At 30.2% G+C, this 18,313-nt stretch overlaps 1 protein-coding gene across 4 annotated transcripts in view; it reads left to right on the top strand.

The window, feature by feature from the left end:
* LOC126742535 (fibronectin type III domain-containing protein 5-like) overlaps positions 1–18,313 on the top strand; it is a 183,128-nt gene that overhangs the window by 50,134 nt on the left and 114,681 nt on the right. The window lies entirely within an intron of this gene.

Raw genomic sequence — 18,313 nt, 5'->3', positions numbered from 1 at the left:
ACTTTTAAAAATCAACAAAAAATTTTTTATGAAAAACAACATTATAAACTCCGTTCAATTAGAAAAAGCTCGCCTCAATACTTTGCAAGAGAAAGAGAGCAGACGGGCCTTTTTTTTAGAAACCCATGCATATGAAATAATTAATTAATAATTGTGTAAATGATATTAATAAAAGAGTAATAACCTGTTGCTGGATATATGGACAACATAAGAAAAATACAACAATTACAACTTAAATGGCCGCAACAATTACGTTATCCACGCGAAGGATACATTTAAAAGCCTTAGGACATTTAGTTAATATGCCAGGGAGAATATTCAAAGTTCGGAAACTGGTTTGTCTTAACGATCCCCTATTCTTGTTAATCTCCTAATCTCTTTTAAACTTACAAGGGGTTTAACTCGATACACTGATGTACTCGGTAATTTCACGAAACATTTAATTAACGAAGCATCATTTCAAGGATTAGTACTGATTGGGACTGATTAGTACATTGATTGATACTCTGAGAGCAAATTTCATAAACCTCAGCCTAAATCTTTGGATGGAACTTAATTTAAACTAAACCAAGGGTTTGTGGCTTGTAATTGAAGTACATAGGTATTTTTCACTTACAGAAATAGGTATAAGGTGGTGAGTGATTATTGCTTTAAATTCTAAATTAATAAATGAAATAATAAATCATAAAGCATAAGCACAAAATTCAAATAACATTTTTAAACATATAAACGACTGTTGAAGATCAAACGCCTATTTCAATACTGTGCAGTGGTCAGGATATAGTTAATTTTTTGCCTATTCAGCGAGCATAAAGATACAAGTTTCAATTATAATTTTGGTTAAAATCTTGATCTGGATTTTATTCTGATTTTTTTAAAGCGATTAATGGCCTCAAAACTAAATAATCTCATGGACTTGGTGGCATACCATCAGTTTCATTAAAATATTATTTGTGTTTCCAAACCAAATACCTACCTATGTAATGTATTTTGTCTCTTTTTTGATTCAGGATGTTTTCCACTTCTTGACTCTGATATATAAAAATAGAAATAGAAATTACATTACGAAGTACAGGTGTGTAAACATCATCAACACGGTTTTTATTAGGGCAAATTTACCGTAACCAATTTTCCTACATATCAGTAGTACAGGACTTACACTAACTTCTCGAAGGTGCATATAAATACCATAATTTCTGAAGAAGTTCACAAATTGGTTCTCTGAGATTAGCTATAAATCATTACACATTAATCATATACTTAGTTCTCGAATCTGTTACTACCGTTAGAGATTTGGACAAAAAATTGACCTTAGTGCCTCATTATAATGAATTGTCAATAAGGGGATGCCTAATCTTGGATGTTATTCGTAACTCTGGTAAATTGTCTGTCTTTTGTTTCAAGATGCTTTACTTTTCAGTTGTAGGTTCTGGGCTTAAATGTGCCTTGCCTGTATGGTCATCTTTTTATTCTAACTATGTGGAAACAATTAAAGCCGTTTAAAAAGAATTTCTTCCTTCCCTAGCTCTCAGGGACATGAAATTTTTTGGAATTTTCAAATTGATTATAAGATAATAAAGAATATATTTAGTATTAATAGGCCTAAACTGAGAACTCGTTCGGACTTACTCACATTTCATAAAATATTAAATGAAATTGTTTATTTTATTTTATTTATTTTATTTATTTTATTTATTTTATTTATTTTATTTATTTTATTTTAATTAATGTAAACATCGCGTCTACAATTGCGAGTTCTGCCCGAAAACCTTCAAGACCAAGCTGGCTTTCATGGTGCACCACAGCCGTCACCTCAAAGAGTACATCGCGAACTGCGTGAAGTGCCACCGTGGGTTCGTCACCAAGCACGAGTACCTCAAGCACATGGATTACAGGCACGGCACGAACCCGTACATTTGCAAGATCTGCGGGAGGGCGTGCTACAACAAAAACAACCTGATCAATCACCTGAAGACTCACGAGCAGGGTCACCACCAGAAGAAGTACAAGTGCGAGTACTGCAAGAAGAAATTTATTCAGCAAAGGGGCTTGGCGCAGCACCACGTGCGGATCCACAAGGACGGAGGGCAGAAATACGTCTGCGACGTCTGCGGCAAAGAGATCCACTCGAAACCGAGTCTCGTGGGGCACATGAATATGCACCGAGGGGCGAAGCCCAACAAGTATCCCTATTGCGAGAAGACTTTTCTGCTGAAGACCACGATGAAGCAGCATTTGTTAACGCATACGGGAGAACGACAGCACAGTTTACGCAGGCCCAATTGAATTATCATATGAAGGTTAAGCATGGACAGGTTTAGGGGTTATAGGAGAAGTTAATCTTTTGTTATGAATAAATTTGTTGATGATGGTTTATCTGTTCTTTATTTACCCTTAAGCGTGTTGACTATCGTGAAAATAGCTGTAGGAAAAGTGATTTTATCAATTAATTGCTGCGAAAAAGCCCCTCTGCTTGGCTCCAGTAAGTCAGACAGAGTGGAATTACTACAAACATTTATGTAATTTTACTACATTGCTCATACGATCAGAAAAGAAGTACCAAACTTCAAAATTACTTGAAAAAATTAACATCCACAACAAAACAAAATTAACTGTTCCTGATTCACTGAAAAGAGTAAGAGAAAGAGGAGAATCTCTCTGTGAGTTGTTCCTTGTAACGGAAGATATTGTATTTAAAATTCTTTTAACATTAACAGTAAAGTTTTTGTTTATGATGAAGTTAATATAAATTTAATATTACTTACCGCTCACATCCTAAAACTTTGTATCAAAAAGTCACATTTTACTCATAAGTGGAAAGGAACTAATGTGGTACTACTTCCAAAAGTTCGTAATCTAAACGACTTTGGGCAATTTCTATATTACTAACTCTCACTAAAGTTTTAGAAAAAATTATTGAAACACAAATTTTTATCACAATGAAAGCTAAATAAATATATTGGTGTCGTTGGACTTTACTAAGGCCTTTGATGTGGCAAACCATGAAATTTTGACGTCTATTTTACACTATTTTGGTTTACTAGCACTCACTAGAGTGATCCATTAAATTGATTTCTTCGTTTCTTACTAATGGAACACAACAAATTTCTTTAAATGTTATATAGTATTTAGCAGTCTTGAGGTGATTGCAGGTGTACCTAAAAGGAGTATACGTTCGAGGTGTCTAAACCGTCCACAAAAGTGTGCATGGTTAAAAAGGATCATATTTCGGCGCTACCATCATCGCAGGAAATGGCAAGAAAGTATGTTAAACATGTGATGACCTCCACTGCTGATCAAAACGAGCCTGAGTGCCCCGTATGCCTTAAAAGATTTTCGTCAAAGGCTGCACTGGATAAGCACAAATTCTGGATGCATCCACTTACCAACAAACACCAGCCAAAACGGAAAATATCAGCAAAAAAATTAATTGGATTCAAAATAATGGCCACGCTGCCCTCAAGACACGACAATCCATTAAAAGCTTCAAATTGGTTCCAAATAACAAGAATTTCAGCACGGAGATTCCTCAAGCTGAAGATTCTGTTGGTGAGGTTATCGATGTTGTAACTAATCGTGATGAAGCTACAGCCCCTGATGATGATGTTAGTTTTGTTCCAGAACAGGCTATTCCTGAAGGAGGGAGCAATTGTGAAAACATCGAATGGCTCGAGGGAACCTCTATTGATTCACTCGACAATAGTTCAAATAACGCTGAAAGTAATGAATTATTTGAATATGTGGAGTGGCTTGAATCAAACTGGTTAAATTCAGCAGTCGAGTTAGAGTTTATAGGTAAAGAAGAAATTGAGATAAAAAAGCGAAGAGGAACAGAAGAAAGCGTCAATAGGCTTGAAGGGGCATCAGATGTGTTTGAGCTGGAACGAGATGAAGAAGACATTGCTAAAAAATGTAGTGATGATTCCATTATAGATGAGTCTGAGTCTTCATCACTCCTTCAAAATATTGATATAAATGTCTCTAAACCGGACGCATTTATTTATTTAATGTAAATGTCAATAATATACAGTGTGTCCCAGGATGAGCGAATTTATACGTAAAAATTACAAAAAATTTTGGGGTTGAAATTTGAGCGTTTGGCATCCAGCCCTGCTTGATTAAAAAATAAAATTTAGCATATTTTTATTTTTTTTTAAATCAAGCATACCTTGATACGAGCACTTTTTAAATTATTTGTGCAGGTAAAGTAGTATTTCTAGGCAAGATATAAAAAAGTTTATAAGAAAAAAATGTTTAGAATGCAAAATTATGCCCGATTACCGAATTTACCATAACCATAGGCCTATTTTGATCTTTACGTTTAAATTAGTTATTATTATTTATTAATTATTTAAATATTTATTCTCACTTTTTTAAAAGATAAAAAAAGAAATAAATATTAATAGTTAAAATAGTACAAATTATTGCCCAAATTGATTATTCCGAGCCATTACCAAATCACAGGAATTACTAAAATAAAGAATTAGAGATGCTTGTAATTTCATTTCCATTGAAGAAATTAGAAATTCTTTTAAAATGTTTAGGAAAGATATTGAAAAATTTTTCGATAATGGAGGTAGCTACATTGAATAAATTTAAAATAAGTATAAAATAAATTTTCTTGTTAAATTAGACGTACTATGTTCATTTTATTACAAACATATTTTTGAGGATGGTTTGTAACTCTTAGATTAGTGATTTAACTATTAGATAAATAAATTAGTTAGTTTTTCTTTAATAATTAAATATGAATAAAAAAATTAACTGGTAGACAAAACATACTAATCAAAGTAGGCCTATGCTTATGAAATTCGGCATTCGGGTATAATGTCGCATTCTAAGCAACTTTTTCTTATAAACTTTTATTATATCTTGCTTAAAAATGCTACTTTACCTACTCATAAAATTTTAAAAATGCTTGTATCAAGGCATACTTCATTTTTAAAAAATAAAAATATGCTAAAGTTTATTTTTTAATTAAGCAGGGCTGGATGCCAAACGGTCAAATTTCAACTATAAAATCTTTTTTCATTTTTACGTATAGATTCGCACATCCTGGGACACACTGTATATCAGAATCCTGCTGATGTTTCATTTCAATTATTGTGTCAATTTCAATCTTTTCTCAGTATGCTAGAAATCATAGAATTGATGTTTGAATATTATTTATATGAAGCTGTGACATGTGGTAATACTCTTCTTGGATTCTTTGGTGGAAAATATGTCAAAATAGGTAAGGAAGTAAAGGATCTGTTTCATGCATATGAAACAATATTCAATTAATTGGTTTACAGATGATCAATAACTTTTTCAAACCTATCTGATTCATTAAGACAATAAGTTTATTAAAAATCGGTAAAAATTATATGCTTTTACTAACACGTATTTAAAGTACAATAAACGTTGATAAATTACTCCTGCAGGTATATGCAGGTCCACTGTTCACTTTCAGCATTTTCTGGAAGCTTAAGCTAAAACAAATTAAATTTGGTCATTATAGCTTAAGAGTAGATAATGAATATATTTGAAAATATTTTCTTGTTCTGACTTAAATGTAATATACTCATAAAAAAGGAAATAATTTTGATGATAATTTTGATCATTAGTTCTCAAATTTCATATCAAATTAATGTTAATAATATTCTATCACAATAAAAGTAACCGACACAAGTCAAATTAAAGTACTATCACAAGTAAAGTACTACAAAAAACATAAAATAAGCCTCATACCTTAGGCTATCCTGACACCTTCAAATCGTCAAAAATTAACACTAAAGCATCACTGTCCCTGGTTCGATATCCCTGCACACGCCCATAAAGTAAAATAAATCAGGATTTGTTTAACATATAGCAGGTTTTCAATAATACATAAAGGCGTCATGGTTAGAATGTAAAGACTACGCTGCATAATTCCAAACCACCCAACACCATTAATGCATTCTTCTGCATACCAAAGATACAGCGAGTCAGGCTGTATGTTCCGAAGGTATAATTGCATAGGAACAAGTTGAATGAAAAAGAGGGAGTTATTAAAACCTACTGCAACACTATATTTACCAAGTTTCTGAAAGAAAGAAGGTCATTTGCGCGAAGTTGATGTATATTCCCACCTAGCAAAACCCAAGAAATACGAATCTGCGTCTGTCTGAATAAAACCAGCCTTTTGCCAATGTGCAGCCGCGAAAACCTTCAGAGGAGCCCTCAATGCATTATCAGACACAAACATTGTTGTATTATCAGCAAAGAGAATGTAGTTTGAATGTAAATCAATGTTTGGTAAGTCATTTGTAAATATCAGAAAAAGTATGGGATCCAAGACTGATCCTGAAACTACTCCAATATTTATTTCTCTCTTTGCTGAAGTCACATCACCGAAGTGCCTATACTGATGTTGTTGCTAGATGTATGACCGTACTAACCAAATATTTTTATGGGAAAATCTGTAATACTCAAGTTTTTTCAATATATTATACTGCTGGCCATGAAAACTGTCCAATATACATTAAATCAGATGCAGAATACTCAGGGAGGTATATCTATTTTGTCTAAAATCAAACTGAGAGTTATTTCTGAGATTCAAACTGAGATTCATTACTCTATGGGCTTTGATATTATTGAAATAGCAAGTTGATTAATAGGTTTTCTCGTCTCCTATGATAGTTTGGGATAAGTTTAAGTGATCCTTAAAAAAAGTAATCTTTCCTTTAATGATCAGAATTATGATAATTAAAACTTATGGCTTTGACTAGCAAATGCCAAATAAATTTGGTAAAATTTTCCAACACAAACTAAATTTACAGTTTACACCTTAAAATTCTAAATATATAAAAACAATATTAAGATGTCAGTATGACACAGAAAAAATGAAATCTAAAAGTCTTCAATGGACTAAAATGCATTTGAGGTCAATCTTTAGGTTAGCCTACTTTTTAAGCAAACATACCTTAAAGTAGTATAGCAACTTGGAAGCTTATTATAAAACTTAACAGCCAGAAATCCTGGCACACCTTATCAAGCGCTGGTCAACTAGTACTAATTTCTTAATGCTTCTTATCTTATGGTTATTGATATCAACCCTTATCTATCCTTAATCTTAAATTATATCCAACGATAAATTCTCTCGAATATACAGCAACGGTCAGGAGAGTATACTCATTTTGAAGAACACGTTTCACGTACAGTCCTATCAATAGTCTAATCCACCCAATATTTAGATTGTTTTTCTTATTGCAATGAGAACAACCTTTTTGAGTATGGTGCATGACTTCAGATTAAAATCTTCAAATATGCAGTTCTCAAAGTATGTTCGCGAAGCATCTTAGCTTATCAGTATCAATGTTAATATAATATTGCCATAAAAGATGAGAATCCCAGTAAACTTCATCCTCACATCTATTGATATCTTTGATAGCTCAAGAATATGCGTGATTGTCTTTTACTAGTAAAATATTAATTCCTAGTTATATCATCAGCAAAAGTATTAAATGTATCAGATGGTTGGTGAAAATTTAAAGACCCTAAGACAGAGCCCTGGATAACTCTTAGAGTTATTTTACTTTATGCTAACGACACTGCTCAGTATGTCAAATATGAGATCAAGAGTTTGATACTATCAGAACTAAAGCCATATTTTTGCTACTGCAGAGTTTTTCGGAATAGCATATAGAAGAATACAAAAGGACTCCTTGCTCAAGTTGTTGAACCAGTCACTGCCATATTCTGAAGTCATTTAAAGAGTTTTGTCTAAAATCAACAAGATCTAGAATGGCCATCATGGTATTTCTATCTTTTGCAAAACCCAACTGACCAAGGAACAAAGTTCCAACCAACTAAATTTTGTAGCAATAATTATGATCAGCGATTCTCAAATTCTCTAAAAGCAGTTGATAAATAGACTTAGAAAAGTCATCTAATTCTGACAAATGTAATTTACTCATGAAAGTCTGAAGACCGTAATTTCGAATTTAGTTGTAATTAAGAAGGTATTCAATATGTTTTAGAACTCATTTAAGCCTGGAATAAATGTAATTTACCCTTAAACAAAAATAAATCTCATTGCTTTTATTTTCGATCATCGATTCTGGGGTTCTTGAGACACAAATATTATCGATAGGTTCTGAAAAGACATTTCATTTTAGCGTAAATCTAATTGATCTCTAAAAAATCTCGCAAATGCTAATTACGCTTATTTTAATCAGCAGTTTTCAAGTTCTTGGTAAGCAAGTGATCAAAAGAGGTTGATGACTCCAAATCCTGCCAGGAATGAAATTTATCCACGAAAAGGAATCTATCCTTTGATACCATACACCTTTGATCCAAAAATTCTGATCATTTGTCCGTAGATTTTTAACAAAAATATTAACAGTTTTAAGAATATGTCTAATTATATATAATATTAATAAGTATAATATTAAGTTTATAAAGAAGATCTTTTAAATCATCATAATTCTGTTTATCAACTTTCAAGTTTTTAATAAGAAAGTGATCAATAGATTTAGAGAAAATTTTCCTGTTATATTTCTTAAGAAAACTGATGGGGAAATTTAAACTTAGTTAAAAAGCTGACTCTGCAAATATTGAACTTACTAGTAAACATGTATGACCTCTAACAGTAAAATATTAAAAATCAATACTATCCCTAGAACATTGTAATGTCCAAGAGGACTAATAACGACTAGACTAGTAGCAACTAATAACGTTTGACTTTTTATAAGTAATAAAAGAAAATTGGCCATAATTCTTTTTCCAATCCAATAACCATTATTTCAAAACCTAAATGAAACAACCGCAAAAACCAAATGGCTATTACTAAAATATTTTATTTACAATTTTCGAATGTAATTGTGCTTATTAATTAAACCACTATTACAGGAGCAAAAAACTCTGTTTAATTGTAATAAATTTATATGCAAGTCATCGAGAAATTGTCATAATATATGAGTTCATATGTTTTTTAATAGCACACCATTATATATAAGTTAGATATGAAATATTTTTATAAATACTTCATCATTTAAAAATATCAAAAAAATATAGTAATAATTTATTATAAAATTTTAAAAACGGCTGTCACATCCATTTATGTTATGCATATGCCACTGCTGTTCAAAACTACAGACCAGTGAGCTCTATAATAAATTTTCCTAAAAATATTTAAAAACTCAAGACCAGATTAGTTGAGTTTCTGACTGCTAACATGTCCTTTCACCATAACACTATGGTTTCCTTAGAGGTTGTAGTAAAAATAAAGCAATGATGAAAATTTAAGATTATTAGAAATTCAATTCTGGGCAAAATAAGTATTGCAGTATTTGTTGACTTGGCTTAAGCATTCGACATTATTTCTCATAAAATAATTTTTAATCTGCTAGATTGTTATGGAGTCAGAGGTACAGTGCTGCAACTTTTAAAAAGCTATTTTACAAATAGATACTAGAGAGTTCAAATTATTAAAACACTAAGTACTCAATGAAAAATAGAAATGGCTGTACCTCAGAATGCTCTTCTCGGCTCTATTCTCTTCTTAGTTTTTATTATTGTATGTTAAAAATAAATATAGATGGAATATCAATTTCGTATGCCGATAATACCATTCATTTTTAGTAGATATATCCGGAAGGAGCCAACGGCATGTAATAGATAGGTTCAGAGTAATTAAAAATTGGCTCTCAATGTACTAATATACAAATTATCAATAAATCTCACTAATGCCAAATATATAGCCTTTTCTAGCCGTTAACTGAAGCTAATAGGCTTACCTAGAATAGTAGATAGTGACCAGATTAATGAAGTTTCCCAAAGCAAATACCTAAAGCAAAGCCCATACCAACCCCCGTAAATACCATATGATAATAATTGATAAATATCTAAAATGGGGCCCCCATATTAATTATGTAACCAATAAGATCAGCTACATACATTTTTTCTTTTAGGAGGTACTTATAAAAAAATTTGACAGACCATTTATAAAATCTGGTAGAAGCTGTGATTCGCTATGATATGTTAGTATAAATAAGTTGTATAACATTTATTTAAGATAGCTTAACATATTCCAAAAATCTATTTTAAAAATAATGTATAATAATCTTTGAAGATACTCATCTAACTTACCTTTATTTGAAGAAATTAAAAATGTAAGATGTTTCCATGTATATCGACCCAGATCAAACTAAATTAACATAATGTCAATCATATGCATAACACACGAGGCAGAGCAGATCAATTAACTGAATTACCATTAAGTTAAAAAAAACATAAATTTCAAATTTATTACTTGGCTTGGCTCTACAATTTACAACATTTTACCAAAGCAAATTAAGGACATAAAGAATATTATTTTATTTAAGAGAACTAAGTCATATGTATATCAGTACTATGTGGACAAATTTGAAGTTATTCTAAATTATGATATAATCCTAGGAAAAAATTGACTTGCATAAATATTATGTAAAAATAATCTTAACATATGTTGTTGATTTCATGTCTGTTAAAATCTTCATTCTTTTGTTTTTATGACATAGGCGTTTGTGTACCGAAATGCTACCAAGCAATTTATGTTTTTTTATGTACTGTATGTGACAATTAAATGATAGTAAATGTGCAAGGAATACAGGTTGTATTCCTATATTCCTCTAACAATTTGCATAGTATTAGTAGTTAATTAGTACTTAAATGATCTAAGACATAAAAAGTTAATTAGAGGGAGTAGGGAAAGTTCACCAACAAGAAAATGATACTTAAGGAAACTAAAGGAAAATTTTTAATATAGCTATTAAAAAGTGAAATGGCTCATTAAAAAGCTACTTTACACTACCTTTAAGATGTTTAAGGAGATGATTTATAAACTTAAAAGCTGTCTTAGGTAGATACTAAAATACATTATTCTGCCGCAATTAACCTCAGTAAGCTGACTAAAGTAAAACCCTCGACTGAGACGTTCCCTTTAATTACCGTAACGTAAACCAGAATCAATATTTCAATTCTGAAACCAAATCTGCGGGTTTGTATTACGTTTTAAAGCTACGCAGTCAGTCAATCTACGGTTGTTTGTTTATGCAGCATTCGCAGTTTTCGCTCTGCCGACGTCCCATAACTTATTTGTCTGGGACGCCTGAGATTAATGAAGGCAGTTTCCTTTACACAGATGTGCGGGGAGGAATTATTAATATTTACGGAAACACGATGAGAAGCTCTTTTTAGGGTATAGTAGAGATTTAAATCATTTGTAGAGCTACGTATTTTGAGATTCCCTAATAATTGCGTTGTTTTTTTAATGAGCTTGTGTCAAGCTTTGATTTTTATTTTGTCATTTTTAAATGCTTGTTTGCTTTCCTAATTTTTAATAAACGTACAATAAACAAAACAAATATATACACGCCTGGCAAATTCAGGTCTTGTTTGCCCAAATCAATTTATTAACTTTTAATAACAAATCTAGTCACAGGTTAAAGAAAAACGTTAACGTTGGTCGTACTTCTCCTCTATTTACACAGTTTAGCCTAACTACACAAATTGAACATATACAAGAACGATTCATGCGGCTTATTAAATTTTCCTTCCCTAAGCAATAAGCGGAAGTAGGGAATCGGGAAATCAGAGAAGCATTATTTTATTTATTTTTAATTATTTAATTCAAGTTTTACAAAAACACCAATACAAAACTAATTACAAAGTCAAAACATAAGACTAGAGAACGTAAAACAGATATACAAAGAGATTTTGGTTATAGGTGGATTGGGTTCTCATCAATTCACCTATTGCAGAAATAATTGCAGACTAATAATTTTAAGTAGACACAGATAATAAACAAAATAATAGACAAAATAATAAAAGTTGTAAGTTTATGTGTCAAATATATATTAAGATATTATTACATTTAAGTCAATATTATTACACTTGTACAGACCATTGTAACGTTCTAACATTAATTGATTCAAAGGACTGTCGAAAGAGGATCTAACACCAAACAACCTGTTATGTCCACGTCTAAGACTAACGTTAGAAACATAAAAAGTTATTGAGTTAATAAGAGTGCATCTTTGGTATTTGATGTTGTTCAATATATAATAATTAAAAATCCCAAAATGTTTTCTCCTTCGAATACAGAGTTTTTGAAGCCGATAGGTTTCTAACATGATCTGATAAGAAACAACTTGCGTTAGTATCTTTTAGGTACAGAAATCTCAAAAATTTTTGCTGTAAACGTTCAATATACTTTAAATGAGCTTTTGGTGGCCATATTATTGCCGCATATTCTAGATGAGGCCTAACAACTACATTGTAGGCTTTACAACAGTGCTTAGATGTTAAAAAATTTTTAGAGTTACGTATAATAAAATCCGTAAAAAAGTTTTTATATGCCTTACAACAAATTCATAATGAGATGTGGATTTTAAATTGGATGCTTACCCCTAGATCTTTTACTTCATTGTTTTTTCTAAAACTGTTTCTGAGTTGTTGATAGAGTAGTCAAAATTTATAGGGTTGAGTTTTCTAGGTAACACATTTACTAGTATTCAAACACATTTTTTTTGCAAAAACCAATTGGCCACGGAATCCAAGATACAATCTTCTTTCTCAAGAAAAAATAATCTGATAAAGATACAATTTTTATGTAAAGATTAAAATCATCTGCAAAAGCTAAAGAAAAAGAGAGTTTTATGCATTTTACCACTGTATCAATATAGACAATGTAGAGCAAGCAACCAACATTTCTTCCCTGAGAGACTGCAGTGTATGGTTTTGATATTGATTTAGCAATTTTAACTTCATGTGTATGATCTGAACGGCATGAGACAAGAAGCATACGTCAAATGCTTTGGTACAATCTGTATAAATTGTGTTTGATTATTTACGACATCAAAAGCATATGTGGTAAATCTGCACAAATTTGAAACTGTAAACATTCTAGCAAGAAGACCATGCTGTTCATCAGAAATTTTATCAGTGATATTTTGGTAAAAGATCTTCATAAATAATAATTAGACTTTCCAGCAAGAAGACCATGCTGTTCATCAGAGATTTTATCAGTGATATTTTGGTAAAAGATCTTCATAAATATTAATTTTGGCATGAAAATTAAGTAGGCTTATTGGTCTATAGTTTTTAATATTCTTTTGAGAACCATTTATGAAAACAGGAACATTAAATGCCATTTTAATTATTTCTGGAAAAGTCTAATGCTGGATAGCCACATTGAAAATGTGTGCTTTGCTAGAAAGTTCATGCACGCATACACGCATTGTATATATAAGAGGGAATGTTGTTAAAACCTGTAGATTTTTTTGCTTTTAAGTTTCTGATACGAGTCGATATATCCAAAGTTACAATTTTCATAATTATTATTCCTCAGTTAAAATGGCATGAAAACTGAATGAAAAAAATTGGCAAAGTCATTTGCAATGTTAATCTCTTCACTGCATTCCTTAACATTACCTTGCATAACTTTATGTATCCCACACACAGTTTTAGATTTAACAAAAGTTCAAAAACTTTGTGAAACAACTTGCCTAATTATTTCGCTCTTCCTTTTTATATTGATGATATTCAAACTTAGTTTGTAAGTTAACTCTATTTCTGAGATTTCTAACTTCAGCAATTTGCTCGGTCTATTACTAATGAGATCCTTTATCGCAAGCAAAGAAGCATCTTATTTCGTTGCATGCTAATGCACAGGCACCTAAGAAAGAAATTGGCCAATCGTGTAGATATATGCAGATGATTCGCAATTACTTCATTACTCTGTTTCTTTAGACCCAGATGTTGCAACAGATCTTCTCAAACAGGATTTATCTTCTATCATGGAATACTCGCAAGAGAATAAATGGGTAAAGTTGGAGAATGATTTAAGGTTTCGGCTGAATGGTGAAGCTCCACTATTCTCTGAGTGCTCCAAAAATTTTGGTCTCTATATATTGATACGAGTCTTAAGTTCAGAGAGCATGTAAAAAAATTGGTACAAAAGATATATATTAAAATGAAAATATTGTACTCAAACAGGCATATTTTAAATTTTAAAATGCGAAAAAAATAAATAAAAGTGTAAATCTTTAATTTTGTCAATCCTAAACTATTGTAACATTGTGTAGTACCCCTGTCTTGATCAAATTTCTAAAAATAGGATTCAGTATGTGCTGAATATCTATTGTAGGTACATTTATGGTTTGAGAAAATATGACCATGTCTGCAAGAAAATCAATGATCTAAGTTGGTTAAGAATATGCAACAGAGTCCGATTATATTACACCACTTTTTTGATCAAATTGTTACGTTCCAAAAGAACACAATATCTATGTGAAAAGCTTGATTTTCATGAAGAGATTCGTGATAGAGTCCTTAGACATCAAGATCGTCTGACTGTGCCCCAGCACAGAACAGCACTTTTTCAGGGTAGTTTTAGTTACGTAGCTGTGAGCAATTGTAACTCTTTAAATGGTGATCTCAAAGCATGTAGCATAGGTTCCTTTAAACGGAAATTTAAGATATTTTAGCCTTAACAGGTACACTAATTGTTTTGTTTTTGTATAAGAATTTATATTTTTTGTTAGTGTAATTGTAAAATAATGCATATTATGTGGCAATTAATGGTTATGTAAAAGAGTAATCCTAAGTTAAACTTAGCCATCTTTGTTGCATGATGTGCAACTTTTGTATCCACATTTATTTTCTTAATAAAGACATTTATTATTATTATAAAATTTTGTTTATGAAAAGTTGTGCATTATTTTTTAGTTAAATTTAGTTATGAACATAATTATAAGTAGATTTCGGATTGAGAAGCAAAAAAAAAAATATACACCGTTTAAACTTGCCCAAAGAATTTATGGAAAAAAGCATTTTAATATGTAAACGAACACCAAAAAAGGATTAAAAATTCATGCTACACCATATTATATTTTTGCATATTATGCTAAATATCTAAAAAAAATGTAGTATGTGCTCTGCTTTTAATTACAAGAGCACCAGAAATCCGGACCCCACTGAATACGTTATTTGCTAAATTTGGGTTTATTTTTTATCGGTTTTAATATCAAAGGAAGAATGTTAAGGGTTATATGCTATTTTTTATTTGAGCTTTAAAATGAATTTATAGACAGGTTCACTAATGAATAATATCTTCATGTTAGTTGTTCGTTCTGCAAATGATACATCTGTAGGGAATAGTGCTAATATGTTATATATAGACTTTCTTTATAAGTTCCTTTATATTTAAGAGTGTTCTTATTACGTAAAATTTATAAATTCTCTTAACAAATCTTCAGTTTATATTACACCCCATTTAAAATTTTGATCAGGATATAGCCCAAGATATTTTGTGTCAGAAATATAGAAAAATAAAACCCAACTTAAAAAAAACTATTTTAATTACAATTTAAGATTTAAAAATAAAATGAACAAAAGCAAACAAAATATAAAACTCACCGAGATCGACTTAAACTTTCAATAGTCAAAGCCAATCTGTCCTTCCCTTCAATGCCCGCGTGTATTTCCTTTTCCCAAATTATGCTGAGATCGATATTCCCTTTCATAATATACTGTTGACCTGGACCACGGTGACGACGGTACCAAGCCCAGGCTATATGCACGTGATCCGAGACGTGATCCTTATTCGGCATATTTCTTACACTTGTGTTGTATTATATATCAAATTCAAATTGGGTCTACTTGTTTTAGTAGTTTATTTTTATATTGTTAAGGCTTATATTATTATTTATATCTAACCATTTTTACTACTTAGTTTGCTATTTACTAATAAGTTTGGTTTAATTATTTGTAATATTTTTATTTCAATGAGTTAAAAAAAAATTAGTACAGGCCATACTATAATTATACGTTGTCGGTCTCCTATTTGCATTACCTAATATATTAATATTTTATCTTCTTTGCCTAATATATTAATATTTTAACAATTTTAGGCCTTTATTTTGTAAATATTTTTTATGAGCATTACTGCAGTTCTCTTTACCCCATGATGTTCGAAGAGTTCAAAAAGTTTATTATGTGAAACCACGTCAAATGCATTAACGAGATCGCTGAAAACGCCCAAAGTACTTGCTGTTTAGAGGTTTGTGACTTCTGAAGTAAGTTTCCATATTGATTAAAAATCCATATTGGTTTTTTAAACTGCGTGAGTGTGAGATTGCGGATTTTTTAACGTCTTGTATAGGGTACTAAACTGTATTATTGATTATGAAACTCAATATTTATTATGAAACAGAATATTTTAGTTTTAATGTAAAATGTTTTTATGTATCTTTTAACGGTCTTTTTAATTAATTTATTCATTTATAATGTACATAAGTAGTTTCTGTATTCTACATATTTATTTTTAAGTTTAATACAATAGTTTCTTATTAGTTTTTATTTAAATTTGTTAGCTAGGTGTAGGCATAACCTACTATAAAAATTGAAAATATAAAATTATTTAAAATACTTGAAAAACATAAAAAATATCTCAGAATCTTAGAAAAAGTAGGAAATGACCTACTTTTTCTAAAAAAAATATTTCTTACTTCCTCCAAGCAACTGTAGTAATTTAATTGATATTTCTTTGTAAATGCTTGAAATAAGTAAAAAATAAACTAAAAAGAAAGTCATATTTTAGCAATTTCAAGCAGGGGCTATATATTTTAATTCCTTTCCGAAAAAAGTAAGAAAATAACCTCTTCCAGGTAAATATGACCCTAAACACCTGAAAAAATTATTTTCACTAATTTACGATAGTGATCCTAAATTTTCATTCCTTGAATGCCTGGAAGAGCAGCCAGAAAATGACCTCAAATGCCTGTAAGAAAAATAATTGATTAATTATTTTCGACAGTTGCAATCATTTTATTAATCTTAAGATAGTTAGGATCTTAAGAAAGTTAAAAATTACCTGAAATGCTTGGAAAAATATTTTTTGTAGTCATTATTTCAAAAAAAAAGCATCAAATATCTAGAAAAACTTAGGAAAACTGAAACAAACAAAAGTATGGTAATACATATTTTTTCCAATTTGAAACAGTGACCCTAAATATTCGTTCTTTAAAAGTAAGAAATGCCCTTAAATGCCTGGAAGAAAAACTAATATTTTAATTGCTCTAGGCAGTTGTAATTATTTTATTAATTTGTATGGGTGAAAGTACAAAATGATTATAAGTCTCTGCATTCTGAACACACGATATCAAATGTATTAAGAAATACTTTCAAAAGCGTGCAAATACAGAAAAATAATTATTTAAACAAAATCTTTTTTTTTTGGATATAACTGGAAAGTAGTTTCAATTTCTGGGAGACTTTAAATGCCTCGAACAAAATTAAAAATTTTTTTCATTAATTTTGTTAAACTTTAGGATTAGACCTAGTTAAGTTATGCTTATTTTAGCTTATAGCAATAATAATATATTCTTTAAAAATATTAAAAGAGCCTTTTTTAAAAGTAATATTATGAAATACATTATAAAAAGAAAATAAGCCTATTACTGTATACCATTTTTATTCTTTATTTTCTTTATTACAGCCCGAAAAACCTAAATAATTCATAAAGTAAGAAATGTTTTTAACGGTTTATTTTCTGTTACTTAGCATATGTTAATATACCATACCTAGCAATAAAAAATAATGAATATAAGCATGTTGTAATAATGTAATAATGTAACATGTAATAATAACATGCTTACTACGAATTTATCCTCCGAACACGTGCTGTTTATCTTTGCAATCAACCATTAATAAACTAAACAATACCATAGATGGAAAACTCTGGAACGATATTAAATAAAGTAACCCGTAATTTCTTATATAATGTTATTTCTATTGATTGCAGTAATCTTTCCTGAACAGTTTTGATTTTACTTAAGTTGTTTCTGTATGGTTTATATATTTATTAGTTTTCGTTTGAATTTGTTCCCAACCGTTATATATTATTTAGTATGTATAGAAAACTGTACTTAAAATTTAAAAATATAAAATGCCTTAAAAAACACGAGAAACTTGAAAACTCTGAAAATAAATAAATATTTTAAATTTCTGGATACATGAAAATAAAAGTGAGTAATTAGACAAGAATCTCATTTTAAATTTTTATCAATTTTAATACCAAGATACCTTATCTGATCAACTCTTTCAATGAAAATATCACCTTGAGTTGAACTTAATTTAATTTTATTATATGTAGGTATATTTTTCACCTTTTCCCATGATTCACAGTATCATCCGCAAAACAAGACACATTCCTATTATTCAATATAAACATTGAAAAGGTGAGCCAAACAACACGTTGTATGTCTATATCTACAGATCAAAAGTTTATTATTTAATACATGTTAATATA

This window comes from Anthonomus grandis, chromosome 11, assembly GCF_022605725.1.
Source record: "Anthonomus grandis grandis chromosome 11, icAntGran1.3, whole genome shotgun sequence".
NCBI classification, from domain to species: domain Eukaryota; kingdom Metazoa; phylum Arthropoda; class Insecta; order Coleoptera; family Curculionidae; genus Anthonomus; species Anthonomus grandis.
Note: the sequence above shows the minus strand (reverse complement) of the source record. Positions and strands in the feature narration are given on the sequence as shown.